We start from the raw sequence: 21,850 nt of genomic DNA, 5'->3' as shown, positions 1-21,850 counted from the left end.
ACCTCGCTAAAATAGAAACATTAGGAACAACCCCTCATGACAAATACAAAACTAGTGAGATGAACTGAACTCCACACAATGATGGCTGCAAAACAGCTCGGCTCCGCCACCCACCCCGCCCAAAATAACGATAAAGAACGGCTGCCATGATTGGTTGCGGAATGACCACGACGGAGCTACGAAATGGTGCTGCTCTCATGCTAACCCCAGCTTCAGTCTGAAACATCCAGAAACACTGTAGACTACCAATTCGATCAGTTCCGGTAGCGCCCCAATGTAACCCGGTAGAGAAGAACTAGCTCTCCCCTCTTTGACTGATGGTTCTTGTTGCCTGTCCCTTCTGTTGTCATTTAACAGAACTATTTAGCCTGCTGAAAGGGGTTGTGTTCCGACCGCTGGTTGGTGGAGACATTTTGACTATATTCTGTACCTGCGTTGTCGCGTAATGCGTCATATGACGCGCCGCGTTAGCGCATCCGGAAGTCATCCGGGGCGCGCAGCGCGTAACGTAAGCATAACAAGTCATGTGACTTGTTAATAAACTTTTCATTGGTTCATTTTACTTTTCTTATTGTAATGATGAAAGGCTTGGTCATATGACCTAAAAATTACGCTTTTCATTACTTCCGAACATTATTTTTTCTTAAATATATGTTATAATGTTCCAGGCTAATGTACTTTCCCGGAAATTTTACAACTGTCCTGCAAGTAAAATATATTCTTTTTTCGAGAAAAAGAGCGTTTCTTCGTCCCATGACGGAGCCGTTGAGCAAAAGAGGGTCGACCTGCTGTCTTAGTCGCCGATACGCCTGAATATGAGATTCTTATCGATCACTTTATGTTGCAGGAATAGAAAACACAACAGCCCTTGACCATTTATCTTTACTGCGTTCCTTCGTATTATACCTTTTACCCTTCATGTAATTGGTCTGCTTTATTTCACTTGCCTTTTAATGATTCTAAAACAGTCACTATTATTAAAAACTTTACCAATGTATATACTACTACCATGTTTTCTTTTAAAAACCTTTATTGTGAAAATTTCATTATACAAATACGAGCCTATAACCACGTGGGCCTGCCACAGAGCAAACTGTAATCGTATATGATGAATAGACATTTACACTGTAGAGGAACGTAACGGGCGGGCCATTAGGTTGCAAGAACTAAGGTGTCTAACAGTTACGGAATCGGTGGACGTACATTTTATAATTAAAATACGACAGGGCCAGTTACAATAAAATTATCTAGATATACATTTGCGGGCAAGTACCATGGGTGACGTTAATTCGAACTTTCAACAGTACAGTAATCAATAACACATCAGAACTTAATATCAATAGGGATGTCGAAATATTCAATCAATTCTCGTCCCCGCCCGCCATGTGCTTCAAAACTGCATACGTATCTCGTGATTTCAAGGTTCTGCAACCAGTACACAACAAGGAGTTACGAGTCCCATTTATTCCGGCGCCATTTTGGGCGAGGACGGGCAGGTCCAGGATATAGTCAAAATGTCTCTACCAACCATCGACTATGATGATGTTCATATGCTGTATTTATTAGAGTAACACTCATCTGTCCACATGAAATTAATTTGCCACAATCTAAACATGTCATTTTAATCTTTCCAAAGTTCTTCTAAATATTTGGGACCGTTTCCCTTGCCTCTGAAGCTCTCAGTGCCACTTCTTTGATGAATGTACTAGCAGGTCAGGGGTTCTCCTCCAAATCTCTCTTTTATGCAGCACTATAATTAATTGGTGCCACCTCTCCATATGACGATGCATGGTATAGTTACCACAACTATATTTTTTTTCGGTTCCTCTGGAGAGTTCATCGTGGCAGATGAAGCGTGTAACGTACCGGGCATTTACCTTTTTTTGCATGTACAGGAAAGGAAAAGAAAATCGAGCGTCCGAGTTCTAAGGTGTCCCAGGGCCATTTTAGTGGACCAGGCCCAAATCCAAAGAACAGGCCGCCATTTTGAGAGTCCTCTTGCAGCCGCCTGTCGCTGTAGCATCAAGAGCAGCCGAAACTCAGCTGAATGGCAACTGAAACGGTAAAGGGGCGCCCCACTACAGCAGACGAGCCTCCACCTAGGAAGGCCCATTCACGCCGGCTCCCCCCCCCTTCGGGCACCCCACGCCGTTATTCGGAGCAGTATTGTAGGATGGCCACACCAGTGCGGCAACTTGCTAGACATCACCTCGGTGGTAACCGAATCTCAACGCCTTGTGGTGTCTCCTATTCAGAAAACATTGTTATGCTGCCTTCGACCTATTCGCCGCAAGTGCGCACACAACTCAACTGCATAGCTTGCTAGACACCACCTCGGTGCCATCCGGATCTTGGAATGTCAGCACCTTTTGGTGTCTTCTCTTCAGAAAATATTGTTGCGCTGCCTTTGGCCCCATTCGCACATCGGTCCGCTACTGACGCCATCTCACAGGCTAATGGGGCGCCCCACGCCGAGTTTCAGCATTGTAGAATAACCACACCAGTACAGCAACTTGCTAGACATCACCTCGGTGCCATCCGGATCTCGGCGCCCCACTGCAGATGAAGTGCCTCTCAACTATGAAACCACCACGGTGACATCCGGATCTTGGCGCGTTGTGCTGCCTTCGGCCTATTCGCACATCGGTCCGCTACTGACGCCATCTCACAGGCTAATGGGGCGACCCACGCCGAGTTTCAGCATTGTAGGATGACCACACCAACTTGCTAGACATCACCTCAGTGCCATCCGAATCTTGGCATCTCAACGCCTAGTGGTATCTTCCATACAAAAAATATTGTTACGCTGCCTTTGGCCCCATTCGCACATCAGTCCGCAACTTAGACATCACCTCGGTGCCATCCGGATCTTGGCATCTCAGCGCCTTGTGGTGTCAGTCAGAAAATATTGTTGCGCTGCCTTTGGCCCCATTCGCACATCGGTCCGCTACTGACGCCATCTCACAGGCCAACGGGGCGCCCCACGCCGACTTTCAACATTGTAGGATGGCCACAGAAGTGCGACAACTTACTAGACACCACCTCGGTGCCATCCGGATCTTGGCGCGTTGTGCTGCCTTCGGCCTATTCGCACATCGGTCCGCTACTGACGCAAACTCACAGGCCAACGTGGCGCCCCACGCCGACTTTCAGCATTGTAGGATGGCCACACCAGTGCTGCAACTTGCTGGACACCACCTCGGTGCCATCCGGATCTTGGCGCGTTGTATTGCCTTCGGCCTATTCGCACATCGGCCCGCTACTGACGCCGCCTCACGTGCCAACGTATTTTCTCCGCATTTTATACCCTATGCCGCATAACAGGTCATGTGACTTGTTTATAAAACTTTTCATTGGTTCATTTTACTTTTGGTTTCCGAATGATGGAAGGCTTGATCATATGACCTAAAAACAACACTTTTCATTGGATGAAAACTTTTTTTTTCCCCCAAACGATGAAAGCCCCACCTTGTTTCTGGATGTTTCAGACTAAACTGGCGTCAGCATGAGAGCACCACCATCTCGTAGCTCCGTCGTGGTCATTCCGCGAGCAATCATGGCAGCCGCTCCCCACCAGAAGCCTGCAGGAGTCGGGGCCCCCAAAACTTTTGATGAATTCTCAAGGCAGAGGGGACGCTTTCGAGAATGGGGTCCAAGACCTAGCAGACAAGCGTCCGATTTCCAAGGTGTCCCAGGGCCATTTCAGTGGACCACGCCCAAAAAGGAAAGAGCCTGCCGCCATTTTGAGAGTCCTGTGGCAGCCGCCTATCGCTGCACCGCAAGAGTGGGCGCAACTCAGCTGAATGGCGGATTTTGACACAGTGGACCAAAAGCGGACGGAATGGCAACTGAAACGGTAAAGGGGCGCCCCACTAAAACAGATGAGACTCCACCTGGAGAGGCCCGTTCACGCCGCCTCCCCCGGGGCGCCCCACGCCGTTATTCGGAGCAGCATTGTAGGATACCAAAACCAGTGCGGCAACTTACTGGACATCACCTTGGTGCCATCGTTCTGCTGCCTTGGAACTATTCGCACAACAGTTTGCTACTGATGACCCACCCCCGGCGACGCCCCACGCCGTTATTTGCTGGGTGGCAACTTACTAGACATCACTTTCGTGTCATCTAGATTTCGGCGCGTTCTGCTGCCTTGGAACTATTTGCACCACAGTTTGCTACTGATGACCCACCCCCCGCGACGCCCCACGCCGGAAATCTGGACGTTGTGCTGCGTTGGGACTATTCGCACAGCCGACCGCTACTTCGTTGTTTTTCCCTAAAAATGTTTATATGTTATTACTATTTTTGTTTTCTTGTATATATTTATAAATTATTAAAGTTTTATAATCTTACTACTTTGTCGGAGTGCTATATATTTTTAATGTGACACATAATTGTAAAAACTTTGATGTACAAAGAGTCATCCCTGGAATCTTCCGCTTCACGCTCGGTCCCCTCCCCAATCACAATACAGGATGGTTTTCAGATAATAGCAACGCTTCTGCTGTGACGGATCTCATCGAGTGTGGGCCTTGATCTACTATAACTCCTTTGAAGAGGGCTGATTCTTTACAGCTGTGGCCATAAACTACATCTGCAGGGCTAGCTGATAGCCTAGGACCGGCCTGGACAATCGGACACAGAGGAAAAGGAGTGTCAGAGGGTGCGGTAGTGAATAGGGCGAAAGGTAGGTGTCGGGCGGGCACAGGGTGTGATTCTCAGGGAAGAGCAGCGCAGATGGGGGGAGGTTTATTACCCATGCATAAGACAGAGAGCGGGGGTGACCACTGCCTGGGTGAGATGCTTGCGAGGGTGGGGAGCCATGCTAAGGATCGACAGCGTGCACAGAGTGGGTCTGGTCAAGGCATCTAAAATGGCTGCCGTGCACGACAAAAGTGTGGCATTTGAAAAAAGACAAGATGGCGCACACAATGTTTTTCAACAATTCCTGATTTCCTTCGAATCGAACGTTAACAGACGTTGGGGCATATTACCAAAGTTAAGCGATATTTATCCCTAACGATGCATTGCAAAGATTTTTTTACCGTCAGAAATTATCGCAGATAAACCTTGCTATTATCAAGGTTTATCGCAAATACGATAAAAAACGAGCGCAATGCATTAATATCGCTGAAAACTCCGCGATATTCATGCATTACCGAGCTAATGCTCTTAGCCATGTTATCCACCTCCCATTGGATAACATGGCTAAGAACTGCTCAGGGCAGCTGTTACTTTTTGGAGATATTCGCGCTTATCTCGAATATTTCCAAAAGTTGATAATAGGAGATAGCGATGTTAGCGACTGTTTCCAGTCGCTAACATCTTGGCATGCCCACTTTGCATGTCATTAGTGATAAATATCACTCACATGCAAAGTGGGACCCAAGATGGTCGCTATCTCCTACTAGCCGTCGCTAACTGGTGTTAGCAACAGCTAGGTAATACAGATATAATTTTATCTCCGCGAAGCGGAGCGCTGTTACAGATATATATCTTGTTTTTGAACGTTAATTTCTCAAAATGCACTGAAGCACATATATTGAGACATAGCAAAGGCACATCGGGCTACCAGTCCCTAATATTTTACCAAGTTTCGTGCAAATCCATTCAGCCGTTCGATTATTATTATTATTATTTTTTTTTGCCCCGCGGGGCCCTTTTAAAACCTCCACATCAAACCTAGGGGGTCAGCGAGGATCTACTATGCCCCCTTATGGTCATTTGCCCCTTCGCTTTGGCCTCCTCTTGTCTCTCGATCCTACCGAGAGACAGGATGGCGGCCGCTACGTACTGTTTGGAATGTTTACAGACACCGGAGAGCCAATCAGCTTCGCTTCGCAAAGCTCCGTAACGCGAAAAGTACGCGAAGCGGTGCGCTGTTACAGATATATATCTTTTTTTGAACGTTAATTTCTCAAAATCCACTGAAGCACATATATTGAGACCTAGCAAAGGCACATCGGGCTACCAGTCCCTACAATTTTGCCAAGTTTGGTGCAAATCCATTCAGCCGTTCGATTATTATTATTATTTTTTTTTTTTTGCCCCGCGGGGCCCTTTTAAAACCTCCACATCAAACCTAGGGGGTCAGCGAGGATCTACTATTCCCCCTTATGGTCATTTGCCCCTTCGCTTTGGCCTCCTCTTGTCTCTCGATCCTACCGAGAGACAAGATGGCGGCCGCTACGGACTGTTTGGAATGTTGACAGACGCCAGAGAACCAATCAGCTTCGCTTCACAAAGCTCCGTTGCGCGAAAAGTACGCGTCCTGGGCCGCTGCCCGGTCCGCTGTTACAGATATATATCTTTTTTTAAACGTTAATTTCTCAAAATCCACTGGAGCACATATATTGAGACCTACAAAAGGCACATCGGGCTACCAGTCCCTACAATTTTGCCAAGTTTCGTGCAAATCCATTCAGCCGTTCGGGCTAAAAGTGAGGCCAACCGCCCTATGGAAAACTCAATGTTAAAAACACGTTTTGGGACCCCCCTTTTTTCTCGGCCCCCACTGGACGAACCCCCCCCAAATTTTCAAGGGCTGCTCAGAAACAAAATGTGCCATTTTCCTGAAAATTTCAGCCAATTCCGTCCACAAACGCCAAAGTTATTAGACATAGAATTTTCAAAAAACCCATAGAGAAAAAATCCTAACTATATATACCTACTGGCGACCGCCAGTAGGTAATATATATATATATATATATATATATATATATATATATATATATATAAATATATATATATATATACATATATATCTATATAGATATATATGTATATATATATATATATATATATATATATATATATATATATATACATATATATATATTATCTACTGGCGGTCGCCAGTAGGTATATATAGTTAGGATTTTTTCTATATGGGATTTTTGAAAATTCTATGTCTAATAACTTTGGCGTTTGTGGACGGAATTGGCTGAAATTTCAGGAAAATGGAACATTTTGTTTCCGAGCAGCCACTGAAAATTTGGGGGGTGTCGTCAAGGGGGGCCGAGAAAAAAGGGGGGTCCCAAAACGCGTTTTTCCCATGTTAATTTCCATTGGGCGGTTGGCCTCACTTTTAGCCCGAACGGCTGAATGGATTTGCACGAAACTTGGCAAAATTGTAGGGACTGGTAGCCCGATGTGCCTTTGCTAGGTCTCAATATATGTGCTCCAGTGGATTTTGAGAAATTAACGTTCAAAAAAATATATATATCTGTAAACGCGCTCCGGGCAGCGACCCGGTTCGCGTACCTGACGCGTAACGGAACTTCGCGAAGCAAAGCTGATTGGCTCTCCGGTGTCTGTCAACATTCTAAACAGTCCGGAGCGGCCGCCATCTTGTCTCTCGGTAGGATCGAGAGACAAGAGGAGGCCAAAACAAAGAGGGAAATGACCATAAGGGGGCATAGTAGATACTCCCTGACCCCCTAGGTTTGATGTGGAGGCTTTAAAAGGGCCCCGCGGGGCAAAAAAAATTTTTTAAAAAATTGTTTTTTTTGCGTGGGGAGCGCCCGGTACGCGCACCGGGAAGCGGTCCGGGGAGCGTACTATAAGGAAAAAAGAATGATAGACTATGATATTTTGAAATATTGTATGTTTATTGATTGTTCTTTTTGTTGTTTTTTTTAATTTTTTTATTTAAGTAGCAGTATTAATGATTATTAAATATCAATGTATTTTTGGAATTGTGCACAGTATACTATAAGTCTGACTTTACATTATAATCAATTTGGTACTAGTTTATGAATTACATATAGAAATGATTAAAGACTCAAACAATTTTTTAATATTACATATAATTTTATTTTTCGGATTGTTTTTCAAAATTTAATAGAACGTCTAACATTTGACTGTCCGATATGTCCTCTTGTTGAGTGAACATAACTTCCCACATTTGACCGTCATCATAATGAAGTAAATGATCCACAGATTCTACACATTGTAGAAGTTCATGGTCTCGTGATTCATCCATGAATTCCAAGTCAATGGGTTCAATTATTTCCTCATTGTTCATGTCTAGGACAATTTCAAAGGAAACGTTCTGTTCTCCTTGCATTTTTGTGCTGAAATTTGAATAAAAAATAAATATATCAGTAGAGATAGGGCACTGTTGGGTTTAAGTTCAGACAGGTACTTTTGAGGCATGAAGTAGTACTATTAAAAAGTGCCTGTGAAAAAGCCTATGTAAATTCATAATTATACCACAGAAACCTAAATCAATCCATAATTATGATAAACAAGCCTTTCTCAATGTCTAACTCTTACAGAGGGATAGTATATAACTATCTGAAAATGTTTTCAAATTTATAAAATAATATCTTACCTTTTAAAAACAAGTTTAAGTTGTGAGTGAAAATGATCTTGCAATGTAGTTCAGGAAGTAGTAGTCAAAATGGCTGTGTTTCTCTCTCTTTTTTTTAATATATATTCAGGTATATAACCAATCAAATGTCAGGTAAAAAAAGTAGAAAATGAAAGTAACATTTTAATTGGTTGTCAATTCCAACACTTCAGATGTGTTTTGTGAAGTAATTTACCTCAGGGTATTTAGAGAGGTCTACAGGCTAAATGGCTAAATGGTATTCCAACCAAATTTGTGAAAATGGTAGGGATTGGTATGTAGTATGAGTTAATCTATATTTGGTGACATTGTCTCCAGGGTTTTTTCTGTAAATTACTTTCCCACCTTTTTTAATGGAGCGCTTCCCGGTGCGCGCCCCGGTACGCGAACCGGCAGCGTTACGGGAGTCCACCATTTTGTGTTTCGGTAGAATTTAGATACAAGATGGAGGGCAAATAATGTTCAGAATGGTTAGAAGGGGGCACGGTAGACGTATCTTGACCCCCTAGGTTTTCTGAGGGTGGCTGAGGAGGCCCATATGTGTGAAAAATTTTTTTTTTTTTTTTAAATTTCGCACGGTTAGCGTCCGGTGCGCGTACCGGGTAGCGCTCCGGGGAGCGTACTATGGTGAAAATTAGTGAAAAAAGTTAGAGTAAAATAATAATTGTGAGTGATCAGATGTAGGGTAGCTCTGAAAAGAGCTTTTGGGTCCTGTGGCTGATGTAGGTAACTACAAGTAGGTACCAATGCACATTCTTAAATTGAGGATGAAAATTCTGTTCCCCTCATCTGAGAAGTGAACTCCATCTCCTAGATATCTTGCATGTAGTAACGCAAGTTATTGTTGTACATGGAGCCCATTCCATGGTCTCTCATGTAAGCTGAAACAGACTTATTTACATGCTTCCTCGATTTCTCAATTTGTGGACAAAATTGGTTTGACCACCTCCATTTCTGTCTTTGGCATATATTTGAATATACCAAGGCAGTTTGAGGAAAAAGTGCCATCAATTGGTCAAAGGTGTCCTTTAAAAGCATTTCCAGACCTACCCCAGTCAAAGTGCCCAAGTCATTTCCTCCACAGTGCACAATTAACAGGTCAGGTTTTGGCAAATGCATAAAAGTTTTCACCAATGGTATCAATTGGTGACATTTTAATCCTCTGTGACCAATCCACTTAATTTCCACATTTTGTAAATTGAGGTTAGGTAAATTTCTGTTATCAGCAAACCTTTGAGCCCAGTGGATATAACTATGTCCAACAATCCAGACAGAAAACATGGTGAGAGGAGGTTCTGCTGCAGTCAGATGAAGTGTGGCAATGAAATGGCAGTTGAAAAAATAAGAGTTTAAAATGAAAAAAACTGTGGAGTTTCTGTGGTAATTAATCAGTAGCAGTGATTGGTGGATTTTGATTGCTGAAAACAGAAAGTTAGGGTGCATGGATGAGTTCTTTGAAAGATGTAATTTGAATGGTCAAGAAAAAATCATTTTATGAAAGATTGCACTGGATATGCAGGTGTACTGAGAGTTCAGAGTTCAATTGAAACATTGTTGTGTGAACTTGCAAACATCAGAGGTCTTTCAGGAGGTGGTTGCTATGCAAAAAAGGCAGAAAGGGCAGAGGGGGAAGGGTGTTGATTTGAAAAAAGTGAGGGAAGAGTTTTGATTGGGTGACATGAGAGATATGTGTGATGAATTACAGCATTTCTGTGCTTTTTATGGCTGCAGACTCTGCAGTGCATACCTTTTGCTCTGCTGAAGACAAATTGGTGTGTTTCTGAGACTGTTTTGAAACTCATAAAGTATTTGCTAAGGTGAGAAAAGATTCATTTAATTTAGATAGAGAATAGTATGGTTTAGGGAGAAAATTATGAAGAAAGTTGTGTATTTAAAATGTTGCTTTGTGTCAAGTGTTTTACAAATAGATTTTGTTTCTTTGTGTTGCATAGCCATGTTAAAAGTGACGCAAAAATAGTGCAAGGGTCTTACAAAAATGCTTTCATGTGTCTTAGGGTATTTTAACTCACTTCCCCATGAATGTATGAATATAATTGCTTTACAAGATGTGTTTAAAAACGTTTTTTGAAATCAATTAGGTTTCTTGATATGTACCGCTAGAGTTTCATAGGTTGCTTGGGGCATATTTTCAAGGCTTTTGAGTTCCTTTGATGTAATTTTTCCCATTTTAATATAAGACCTTTCCCCGTGGTGCAAGGTCCTTGTAAATATGCCCCCATCTGTGCTTGGCAAATTTAGATTTTAATTCTTTGACTAACATAGCCATGTTAAAAGTGACCCAAAAATGTTGCAAGGGCCTTAAAAAAAATGCTTTCATGTGTCTTAGGCCATTTTAAGTAATGTCCCCTTGAATGTAGGTATATAATTGATTTAGATGATGTGTTTAAAAACGATTTTTGAAAACAATTAGGTTTCTTGATATGTACTGCTAGAGCTTCATAGGTTGCTTGGGGCATATTTATAAGGCCTTTGAGTCTCTCTGATGTTATTTTTCCCATTTTAATTTAAGACCTTTCCCTGTGGTGCAAGGTCCTTGTAAATACGCCCCCATCTGTGCTTGGCAAATTTAGATCTTGATTATTTCAGTTACATAGCCATGTTAAAAGTGATCCAAAAATGGAGCAAGGGCTTAAAAAAAACGCTTTCATGTGTCTTAGGGCATTTTAAGTCACTTCCCGATGAATGTAGGTATATAATTGATTTAGATGATGTGTTTTAAAACGTTTTTTGACATCAATTAGGTTTCTGGATATGTAGTGCTAGAGTTTCATAGGTTGCTTGGGGCATATTTATAAAGCATTTGAGTCTCTCTGATGTTATTTTTCCCATTTTAATTTAAGACCTTTCCCCGTGGTGCAAGTTCCTTGTAAATATGCCCCCATCTGTGCTTGGCAAATTTAGATTTTAATTCTTTGACTAACATAGCCATGTTAAAAGCGACCCAAAAATGGTGCAAGGGCCTTAAAAAAACGCTTTCATGTGTCTTAGGCCATTTTAAGTCATTTCCCCTTGAATGTAGGTATATAATTGATTTAGATGATGTGTTTAAAAACGATTTTTGAAATCAATTAGGTTTCTTGATATGCAGTGCTAGAGTTTCATAGGTTGCTTGGGGTATATTTAAAAGGAATTTGAGTCCCTTTGATGTTATTTTTCCCATTTTAATTAAAGACATTTCCCCGTGGTGGAAGGTCCTTGTAAATACACCCCCATGTGTGCTTGGCAAATTTAGATTTTGATTATTTGACTTACATAGCCATGTTCCATACAGTTCTCACCGTCTGCGTAGTCTTTGATATGCTAGACTCCATCTGCACTATGAGATACCTAAGCAAAGGAAACACAGGTGATGTGATTGTGAAATGAGGAAAAGAAACTCCACATTTTTCAATTACATCACCTGTGTTTCCTGAGTTTACGAATGACATTGTGCAGATGAGGTTTAGGCCTGTCCACGGACACAGAAGAGGTCTGGCCTTTGTTCAAGAGTGAAGTGGACATTACTTACTTCATTGGTAGGCCTTCACATGTATTATCTCCTCTGTACTCTTCAACAAGCGTAAATTTCATCTGCAACCCTGAGTAGGCCTCACCTTAAACAAACCTCTGGATAGGCCACACCTTATCGTCATCCTGAATCAATCATTTAAAATGTTAGGGACAGATTTTTGATAGGTGTATGCCTCTTTTGCGTCACTGTGCGTCACTTTTGTGACGCAGCGGCAGTGCAAAAGATTTGCTATGTGGCGACATATTTACAACTTGATGCATCTAGGCAGATGTGTCATGCTGTAAAGTCCCGTGCCACATGAAACCGATGCAGCAGTGATGCAAAAGATGCACCATGTTGCAAGACAGGCCTCACTTCATCTCCAACAAGATAAGAAGCTGAATCTTCTGTAAATGTCAAAATTGTTGTATACACTGCTGAACTTCTGTGTACTCTTTGATATGCTAGACTCCATCTGCACTATGAGATACCTAAGCAAAGGAAACACAGGTGATGTGATTGTGAAATGAGGAAAAGAAACTCCACATTTTTCAATTACATCACCTGTGTTTCCTAAGTTTACGAATGACATTGTGCAGATGAGGTTTGGGCCTGTCCACGGACACAGAAGAGGTCTGGCCTTTGTTCAAGAGTGAAGTGGACATGACTTACTTCATTGGTAGGCCTTCACATGTATTATCTCCTCTGTACTCTTCAACAAGCGTAAATTTCATCTGCAACCCTGAGTAGGGCTCACCTTAAACAAACCTCTGGATAGGCCACACCTTATCGTCATCCTGAATCAATCATTTAAAATGTTAGGGACAGATTTATGATAGGTGTATGCCTCTTTTGCGTCACTGTGCGTCACTTTTGTGACGCAGCGGCGGTGCAAAAGATTTGCTATGTGGCGACATATTTACAACTTGATGCATCTAGGGAGATGTGTCATGCTGTAAAGTCCCGTGCCACATGAAACCGATGCAGCAGTGATGCAAAAGATGCACCATGTTGCAAGACAGGCCTCACTTCATCTCCAACAAGATAAGAAGCTGAATCTTCTGTAAATGTCAAAATTGTTGTATACACTGCTGAACTTCTGTGTACTCTTTGATATGCTAGACTCCATCTGCACTATGAGATACTTAAGCAAAGGAAACACAGGTGATGTGATTGTGAAATGAGGAAAAGAAACTCCACATTTTTCAATTACATCACCTGTGTTTCCTAAGTTTACGAATGACATTGTGCAGATGAGGTTTAGGCCTGTCCACGGACACAGAAGAGGTCTGGCCTTTGTTCAAGAGTGAAGTGGACATGACTTACTTCATTGGTAGGCCTTCACGTGTATTATCTCCTCTGTACTCTTCAACAAGCGTAAATTTCATCTGCAACCCTGAGTAGGCCTCACCTTAAACAAACCTCTGGAGGCCACACCTTATCGTCATCCTGAATCAATCATTTAAAATGTTAGGGACAGATTTATGATAGGTGTATGCCTCTTTTGCGTCACTGTGCGTCACTTTTGTGACGCAGCGGCAGTGCAAAAGATTTGCTATGTGGCGACATATTTACAACTTGATGCATCTAGGCAGATGTGTCATGCTGTAAAGTCCCGTGCCACATGAAACCGATGCAGCAGTGATGCAAAAGATGCACCATGTTGCAAGACAGGCCTCACTTCATCTCCAACAAGATAAGAAGCTGAATCTTCTGTAAATGTCAAAATTGTTGTATACACTGCTGAACTTCTGTGTACTCTTTGATATGCTAGACTCCATCTGCACTATGAGATACCTAAGAAAGGAAACACAGGTGATGTGATTGTGAAATGAGGAAAAGAAACTCCACATTTTTCAATTACATCACCTGTGTTTCCTAAGTTTACGAATGACATTGTGCAGATGAGGTTTAGGCCTGTCCACGGACACAGAAGAGGTCTGGCCTTTGTTCAAGAGTGAAGTGGACATGACTTACTTCATTGGTAGGCCTTGACATGTATTATCTCCTCTGTACTCTTCAACAAGCGTAAATTTCATCTGCAACCCTGAGTAGGCCTCACCTCAAACAAACCTCTGGATAGGCCACACCTTATCGTCATCCTGAATCAATCATTTAAAATGTTAGGGACAGATTTATGATAGGTGTATGCCTCTTTTCCGCTGCTGTGCGTCACTTTTGTGACGCAGCGGCGGTGCAAAACATTTGCTATGTTGTGACATATTTACAACTTGATGCATCTAGGCAGATGTGTCATGCTGTAAAGTCCTGTGCCACATGAAACCTGCGTCAGTTTTCATATAGGTGTTTTGTTGCAGGGTATGCATTTATTTGCATGAAAGCCCTGTAAAACTAACACAGTGAATTTTAGAAGATTTCACTGAGTCAGCTTTATAGCATTGCTGAATCAAATCCTTACGCCTGTTTGAAACAGGCATAAGGAGTGATGCACCATGCAATGTGAGGCTTCCTCCTGTGCATTGCAGTAGACATGTTGCGCTTACGACGTGAGTCCTGCAATGTGCTGCTTTTGCAGCACAGATGCGTGACGCATCTGTGCTGTTTTTGCTCAATGGTGCTCCACATTGTAAATGCGGCACACCATGGGTGGCAGAGCAGCGGTGCACATTAACTGGTGCATCCGTGGGGATGCGCCAGTTAACATAAATCTGCCCCTTTATATTTAAGTATGAGCAGGGGACACAGAGTCGGTGAGGCTTATCCAAGGTTAAGAAGAGATGAGTCCTGTTCACTGAAAACTTGGACATAGGCCTCACCTCCTCAGCATCGCTGGACATGGCTAAATAATAGCTGCAAAATGTTATTCTTGTTAAACAATTTTACTATTATAATCTCTGAGATTTGTCTCTTACTCTGCAACATCTCATTGTTGTTCTCTTTCTTTAAAGATAACGACCACATCAACCATGAGTGATAATGAGCAATCAGTTGATCTCGACCTTATAATTGAACTTGTAATTGAAACGTCAGTGGAAGTAGATCCCTTGGATGATTTAAATCCGGAGGATGATGAAGAACATGATGAGGATGCCGATTTGTCAGAATTGTATGACATAGGGTGGGAAGCTGACCTGCTTGAGCCTATGGAACTATAAACATTTATTTTTAAAATGTACTTGAAATGAAAAGTAAAAATGTAAACCGTTTCATTTAAAATTAAACACAACTTCAAAAACAGGTTATGTGTAGTGTCTTTAATGAAATAGTAAAATATGCTCATAAAATTAGATCAGATTCACATATAAAACAGCACAGGTAAAATGTAGAAGCATTCCATTTCTTTGCTACTATTTGTGATTTCTAAATTTGCCAATGCACTAAAAATTATTCTATGTAAAAATAACAAGTAGTGTGTTAAATTTTTTATGACTGTTATTGATTTACTGTTTGCTAATAGTGGTTAATAAAAATTTTTATTATATTTTACCACAGATTCAACTGCAGATCATTTCAAAATTAAAGAATGCCTTCGAAGGACAGAAGGCGAAAGGCTACCAAACATCAAAGACAGCAGCTCAAAAAATTATTGCAGCAGACCTCTACAATAAAAACTTGTCAAGTCACCAAGAAAGGTCCGGGTAAGATAAAGAAATCATTCTTAAGAAACATTTGTAGAAAAAAAAGTAGTACTACAGAAAATGTTTTAGTCCAGAAAAAGAGAAGCAGTTTAAACGAAAAGGGAAGGCCAATCAAAAAGGTTACTGCTAGAGCAGGAGATAACTCTGTGCATGGTAGTAGAAGGAAAAATCAGTTTAGGGACATTCGTAGACGAATGTTCCGCAACAGGATAATTGGCAATTTGTTAAAAAATATTAAGAAAGGTCAGCAGAAAGTGGTTTTTTATAAGAGAAAAAAAAATTGAGAAAGTTATTGATCAGGCACTTGAAATTAAGCGAAAGTTATTTATTTTGATAATCAATAGAATTAGGAAGCTAAACAACTTGTGAAGTTTTTTCAGGAGAATGGATGCATAGTTCAAGTTGTGAGGCATTTTTTAATGAGGAGAGTTATTTCCAGGATAATGATTTGGTGCATGCAGTTGACACCAGTGGTCGAGCTTATGAGGTGAAAGATGGTTGTCCAGTTGAAAAAGAAAAACTTGTGACAACAGAGGCAGAAGAGGTGTTAGGTAATGAGGTTTTAGGAAGACGTCCTAAGGGACCTGTGTACACCTGGAAGTGTAGTAGTATTTGCAGTGTGCGACAGGATTCCATCAATTTGCTTTGTGATTTTGTACGGACATTTAATAAGAAAAGTTTGAAGCAGAAAATGAAGTTGTTGCAAGAATTAGATCCTTGCAGAGTGAGAGAAGTGACAGGTTTGCATGGTCATTCACTGGCTTGTCTTTCCAGGAGAGTATGCCAGAGTGTTTTTCATCATTTCAGGATGCTAGCAGTGCATCATAATAAAGTGAGGAAATTAGTTAGAATGTTGTATTATGCTAAGAGTCCAGCAGTTATGCTTAAACAATTATGCACTGCTCTTTTGCATGGTTCTGAAATAGATGTGAAGAATATTTGTGAAGAAATTGAGTTTTGTTACTTTGGAAGTAAAGAGGAGAATGTTGAAATTGACCCAGAAGAAGAGGGTAATGTGGAAGATAGTGTACAGGTTTCCAGTACAGATAATTTTCAGAAGGAAATTGCCACGTTTCAGGTGAAATCAAGTGAGAGGCCTAATTTCACTTGTGTGTGTTGTCGACGCACTTATTATAAGAATCAGACTAAGTTAGTGGATTTATATGCAAAAAGTGAAAGGGAAAATAATAGTGAATGGAAGGATTTCGCAACATACTTGATGGTAGAAAATTGTTTTGATTTGGCATCGGATCAACGTGTGTGTACTTATTGTTGTAACAAATTAAATCAAAACCGGATGCCTGCTAGAGCGGTTCATAATAATCTGGAATTGGTTGAGATTCCTTCTGAATTGAAGGATTTAAATACTTATGAATCTATTTTGATTCAAAGTATCCATCCCTTTCAGGCTATTGTAAGAATGGAGCCAAAGACAGGGAAATTGCCTCCATCAGATTTACAGAGAGGATTAAAGGGAAGAGTTGTTTATTTGCCTCTAGATTTGAAGAAAAACATTAATACAATTGGAGTAGAACAAGTGGAAGAGGAACCTCTGGTTATCTTAGTTAATGGGGTTCCGACAAAGAGTAAGAAAATATGGCAAGATTTAGTGGATGTTAGGAAAGTCAAAAAGGCAACATTGTATTTGAAAAAAAACAATAAGTACTATAAGAATGTATATGTTGCAGAAGAGGAAGTAAGTGAAGAAGAGGATAGCGATTTGTGTGCTGGTCAAATTGAGAAAGTAGAACCCTCTAAAAGTGAAGAAATATATGAACATTATAGTGTTCATCCTTTGCATTCCAAGGAAGTCATGGGGAATGCTATTGAGTTGTTTCAAATGAAACAAGCCAAAGGGAGTCCCATTAGTGTTTGGGAGGAAAGTTTGGAAGGTCGGTGTTTCCCACAGCTATTTCCAACAGGTCAAGGAGGAAGATATGATGAGCGAACTCATCAAATTCCTGCTTCTGAATACCGGACTTTACGATTGTATGCAGAAGATCCTAGGTTTCGACAATGCATTCCCTATTTGTTTCATCTCCTGTTTGAAAGCGATCTGTCTGGACTGTCATATGCAGTGAACCACATCTTGAAAAGTGGTATTCAGATGCAAAACATCTCGGCAAGTGACTTTATGGATAAAGTCAATGTGCAAGACAGTATTTTGGATTCTCACCTGATTAATCTCATGGCGTGTCAGCGTGGTACTAATGAGTACTGGTACCGTCATCATGGTGATTTAAAATGTATGCTGAGGAACTTAGGAACTCCCACATGGTTCCTCACTCTCAGCTGTGCCGAGTATGGCTGGGAAGACTTACTTGAATTTCTACGAGAGGCAAATGGAAACATTGAAAATATCGAATTCAAGACACCCGGAGAACTGTGCTCTTTGGATCCAGTGAATGTATGCAGGTACTTCAATCATAGATTTGAAGCTATGATGTCTTTCATCATGAACAAGAAAAATCCACCTCTTGGAGAGGTGTTGGATTTCTTCTGGAGAAAGGAGTACCAAGCAAGAGGTGCTCCTCATATACATATGCTGCTGTGGATCAAGGATGCACCTAAATTTGGAACAGATCCAGAAGACTTAGTGATAAGTTTCATAGAACAGTATTCTACATGTGCTGTTCCAAACGCAAAGGAGGACAAAAGCCTAAGAGAACAAGTTCTACGCTTCCAAAGCCATCATTGCGGAAAGTACTGTCGTCGTAAATTCAGAAACAAGGACAAGTTCTACACCAAATGTCGTTTCGCCTTTCCACGACCGGTGATTTCTAAAGGAAGAGTGAACAGTTTGATGTCTTCGCTGCGACATAATGTGATGAAGAAATCACCTAAAAACACATACAATTTGAAAAGGAACGAAGAGTCCAAGTATATCAACGACTACAACCCAGTGATTTTGTCCATGTGGAATGCTAACATGGATATACAGTTCGTGGCTGATAACTGTATGGCTGTGGCTCGGTATGTGACATCTTACATCACCAAAAAAGAAAAGACAGAATTGAAGGATATGTGGGAGGACATTTCCCATGAAAAGAGCCTCAGTAAGAAGTTGTACAGTTTCAGTCTGAAGATGTTGTCACATCGAGAAATCGGAGCTTACGAATGTTCTGACCGGTTGTCTTCAGCAAGTCTCTATGCCAAATCCAGGAGTATCGTTTGGGCGAGTCTTGGTCTTGCTGCAACGCGTAATCGAGTTCTGAAACCTGTGAGGGAAATTGAATATTTGGCGGAAAAGGAGCCAAACAGTACTGATATTTTGAAGACCAACATGTTGGATACATATTATCCAAATAGAAGCAGACACCTCGAGAATGTTTGTCTGTATGAGGTTCTACAAAATTACATATTCAAGAGGAACATCAAAGAAGATATTGATAAAGGAGTGTATGCTGTAATTGGAAGTGAGGGATGTCTCGTCAAGCAAAGAAAATACCACTTGGTAAACCATCGAAAATTGAGTGGCGAATCTCCTGAAAAAAAGAGTTTTTCTATTTAGCACTTTTGCAACTTTTCAAGCCTTGGCGTGCAGAAGAGGAACTGCTTGGAGATTTCCTCTGTTACGAAGACTCTTTCAATGCCGCCAAGGAGACCATAGAATGTCCTGTTTTTCTCAAATATGTAGAAATGTTAAATGCGGAAATCGAGCAGGAAGCAACGATTGCAGCCGAGATTGCTAGAGACAGTTCTCAGGACAGTCAGAGTTCTGTTTCATTGAGTCAGGATCCACTAGGAGGACCAGTTATCGAAAATGAAGCTGCCACTGCCATGATTGAAGTGGAAAGAGCCATGGCACATGCTCAGGAGGATGCGGTTAACTTAGAAGACTTGGAAAGACAACTCAACGTTGAGCAGATGAAAATATATGACGAAGTTACCAACCAAATTGATCATGGATTAAGTCATGAGAAGAAAGAGTGCTCATGTACGTCGTTGAAGCCTGTCCGACTGTACGTGAGTGGAGAAGCGGGAACTGGAAAAAGTTTCCTCATTAAAGCAATTTCATGTTATTTGCAGAAAAGGACTGAGTCATCGCTGTCTTGTGTTGTCACCGCTCCAACTGGACTGGCAGCACATAACATGAAAGGTATTACTTTGCATCGTCTACTGATGCTGCCAGTGGAGCATGATAACAAATTACAATACCACAAGTTATCTGGAGATGCTTGTTGTGAAGTTTCAAGAGTCTTGAAGAAAATGAAACTTCTTATCATTGACGAAGTAAGCACGATTTCCAATGTCATGCTTGCCTTTGTGCATTTGAGAATGCAAGAAGTTCTCAAAACAGAGTATGATGTGTTATTTGGTGGCAAACACATCATTGTTTTCGGTGATCTTCTGCAGCTGACACCAGTGAAAGGACAACCTGTGTTCAAAATGCTCACGCATGAAGATACCAGGAAGTGCCTAGGGAGCATTGGCAACGTTAATATATGGTTAAACTTCAATTATGCTGAACTGCATGAAAATATGCGTCAGGCGAAGGATGAAGATTACAAGAATATTCTACAAGATGTTAGAATCGGAAAAGTGACCGAGCATGGGAAAGAAGCTTTACATGCACGATTACTGTCAAATTTGTATCCAGAACAAGACATTGTGCCTGAGAATATTTTTCAGAAAATTACTGAGAAGAAATCTGGAATATGTTTGATGCCAACTCTTGCAGAATGTGCCATCTTCAACAACAAAATGTTGTATTTAGAAAACCAAGAGATTGTGAAACTGGAAGGTATTGACAGAGTAGAGCATATGGGATCAACAATTATTTTGTCTGAAAATTTGAAATCAAAATTGGATTCATTAGAAAAGAGTATATCTAAAACTGCGGGTTTTGAAAAGACTCTGAATGTGTGCTTAAATTACCGTATAATTTTAAGAAGGAATTTACATGTTGAAAGAGGTTTGGTAAATGGATCAATGGGTAATGTTGTTGATTTTGTGAAATACAGAAATAGGGATGAAATTGAATTTTTAAAAATTAAATTTGATGGCATTGAGGAAGTACAGCTAATTGGTTGTTGCTCTGCTAGGTTTTTGCTTGTGAAAGACTTATATGTTCGCCGTAAGCAGTTTCCTGTTTGCTTGGCATATGCGGTGACAATCCATAAATCGCAAGGTTTAAGTGTAGACAGTGCATTGGTGAATATTGGCAGTTCTGTGTTCAAGGAGGGTATGGCATATGTGGCATTGTCACGAGTCAAAACTTTATCAGGATTGTACTTGATTGAGTGTGATGTCACAAACATTTGTGCGGATCTAGACTGTGTTAAGGAATACAATAGGTTAAGAAGAGAGTATGCGCCACATTTGCCTCAATATCCTTTGTTTGAGAAACGTGTGATAGGCCGGAAACGGAGAAATGTGACCAATAGTAGGGAGGTTGTAGCAAAAAGACGAAAAGTCGATGAACCCGAAATTATAAGCAGAAAGAAAATGGATTCTGTTGAAGATGTTGTTGGTTTTCAATTTGAAAACAGTTCTGGTGTCAACTGCTATGCTAATGTAGTGGTTAATGTTTTGTTTTCTCTAGAAACTTTAAAATAAGAGATTGTGGTCAATTCGGATCAGAGATTTTGCAGTTTGTTGAATTCTGTGTTAGAGAAATGTAGCACTGATAGAACAAAAATAGAAAGTGTGTCTGAAATTCGAAATCTGTTAGATGTTCAGGTCAAACACAATTCTCTCAAAATATTCAGCAAGATTGTCAGGAGTTTTTAATGTATATGCTTGATGTATTGCATGATGAAGGTGTAGATGTAGATCACCTGTTTGGGCTTTCTTATCAATGGCAGCATGACTGCGAGAACTGTAGGGTATCAAGTACTACTAGTGTAGACTCAGAAAAATGTATATATTTAACTTTGCCAGACAGTAAATCAGTGTCCTTTAATAAGCTAGTAAAAGCAGCTGATCACAACATGGAGTGTAGCCAATGTAAGTCTGAAATGTTGTCAACATTATTTATACGAACATATGGCCAGTATGTTATTTTAATGTTCCAACGATGTAGGCCTGATGGAACAAAATTGACAACTTTGATTAAAAATTTTGTGGCTTCACAGTTGTCAATAGCAGGAAGGACTTTTGTAACTGCAGCAATTATATATCATGACGGTCCTTCAATAACATCAGGACATTACACAGCTTATTTAAAGTCTAGAAATGACTGGTCATTCTGCAATGATTCTGTTTTAACTTTTTTTTAAAAATTGCCTTTTGACCTTAAAAATTCGTACCTGGTGTTTTTAAAACCAAAATTTTAGGGAAGGAATCTCAGGATTTGCTCTGAGGAATTTCAAGAGGTTCTAATGGCTCCTACACAATTTGGCCTTGAGGATAAGTGTAGTACAGAGTCAAAAGTTATTTTTGAGT

The sequence above is a fragment of the Lissotriton helveticus genome, chromosome 1_2, assembly GCF_964261635.1.
Source record: "Lissotriton helveticus chromosome 1_2, aLisHel1.1, whole genome shotgun sequence".
NCBI classification, from domain to species: domain Eukaryota; kingdom Metazoa; phylum Chordata; class Amphibia; order Caudata; family Salamandridae; genus Lissotriton; species Lissotriton helveticus.
The sequence above is the reverse complement of the archived record's forward strand: the minus strand, read 5'-3'. Positions refer to the sequence as shown.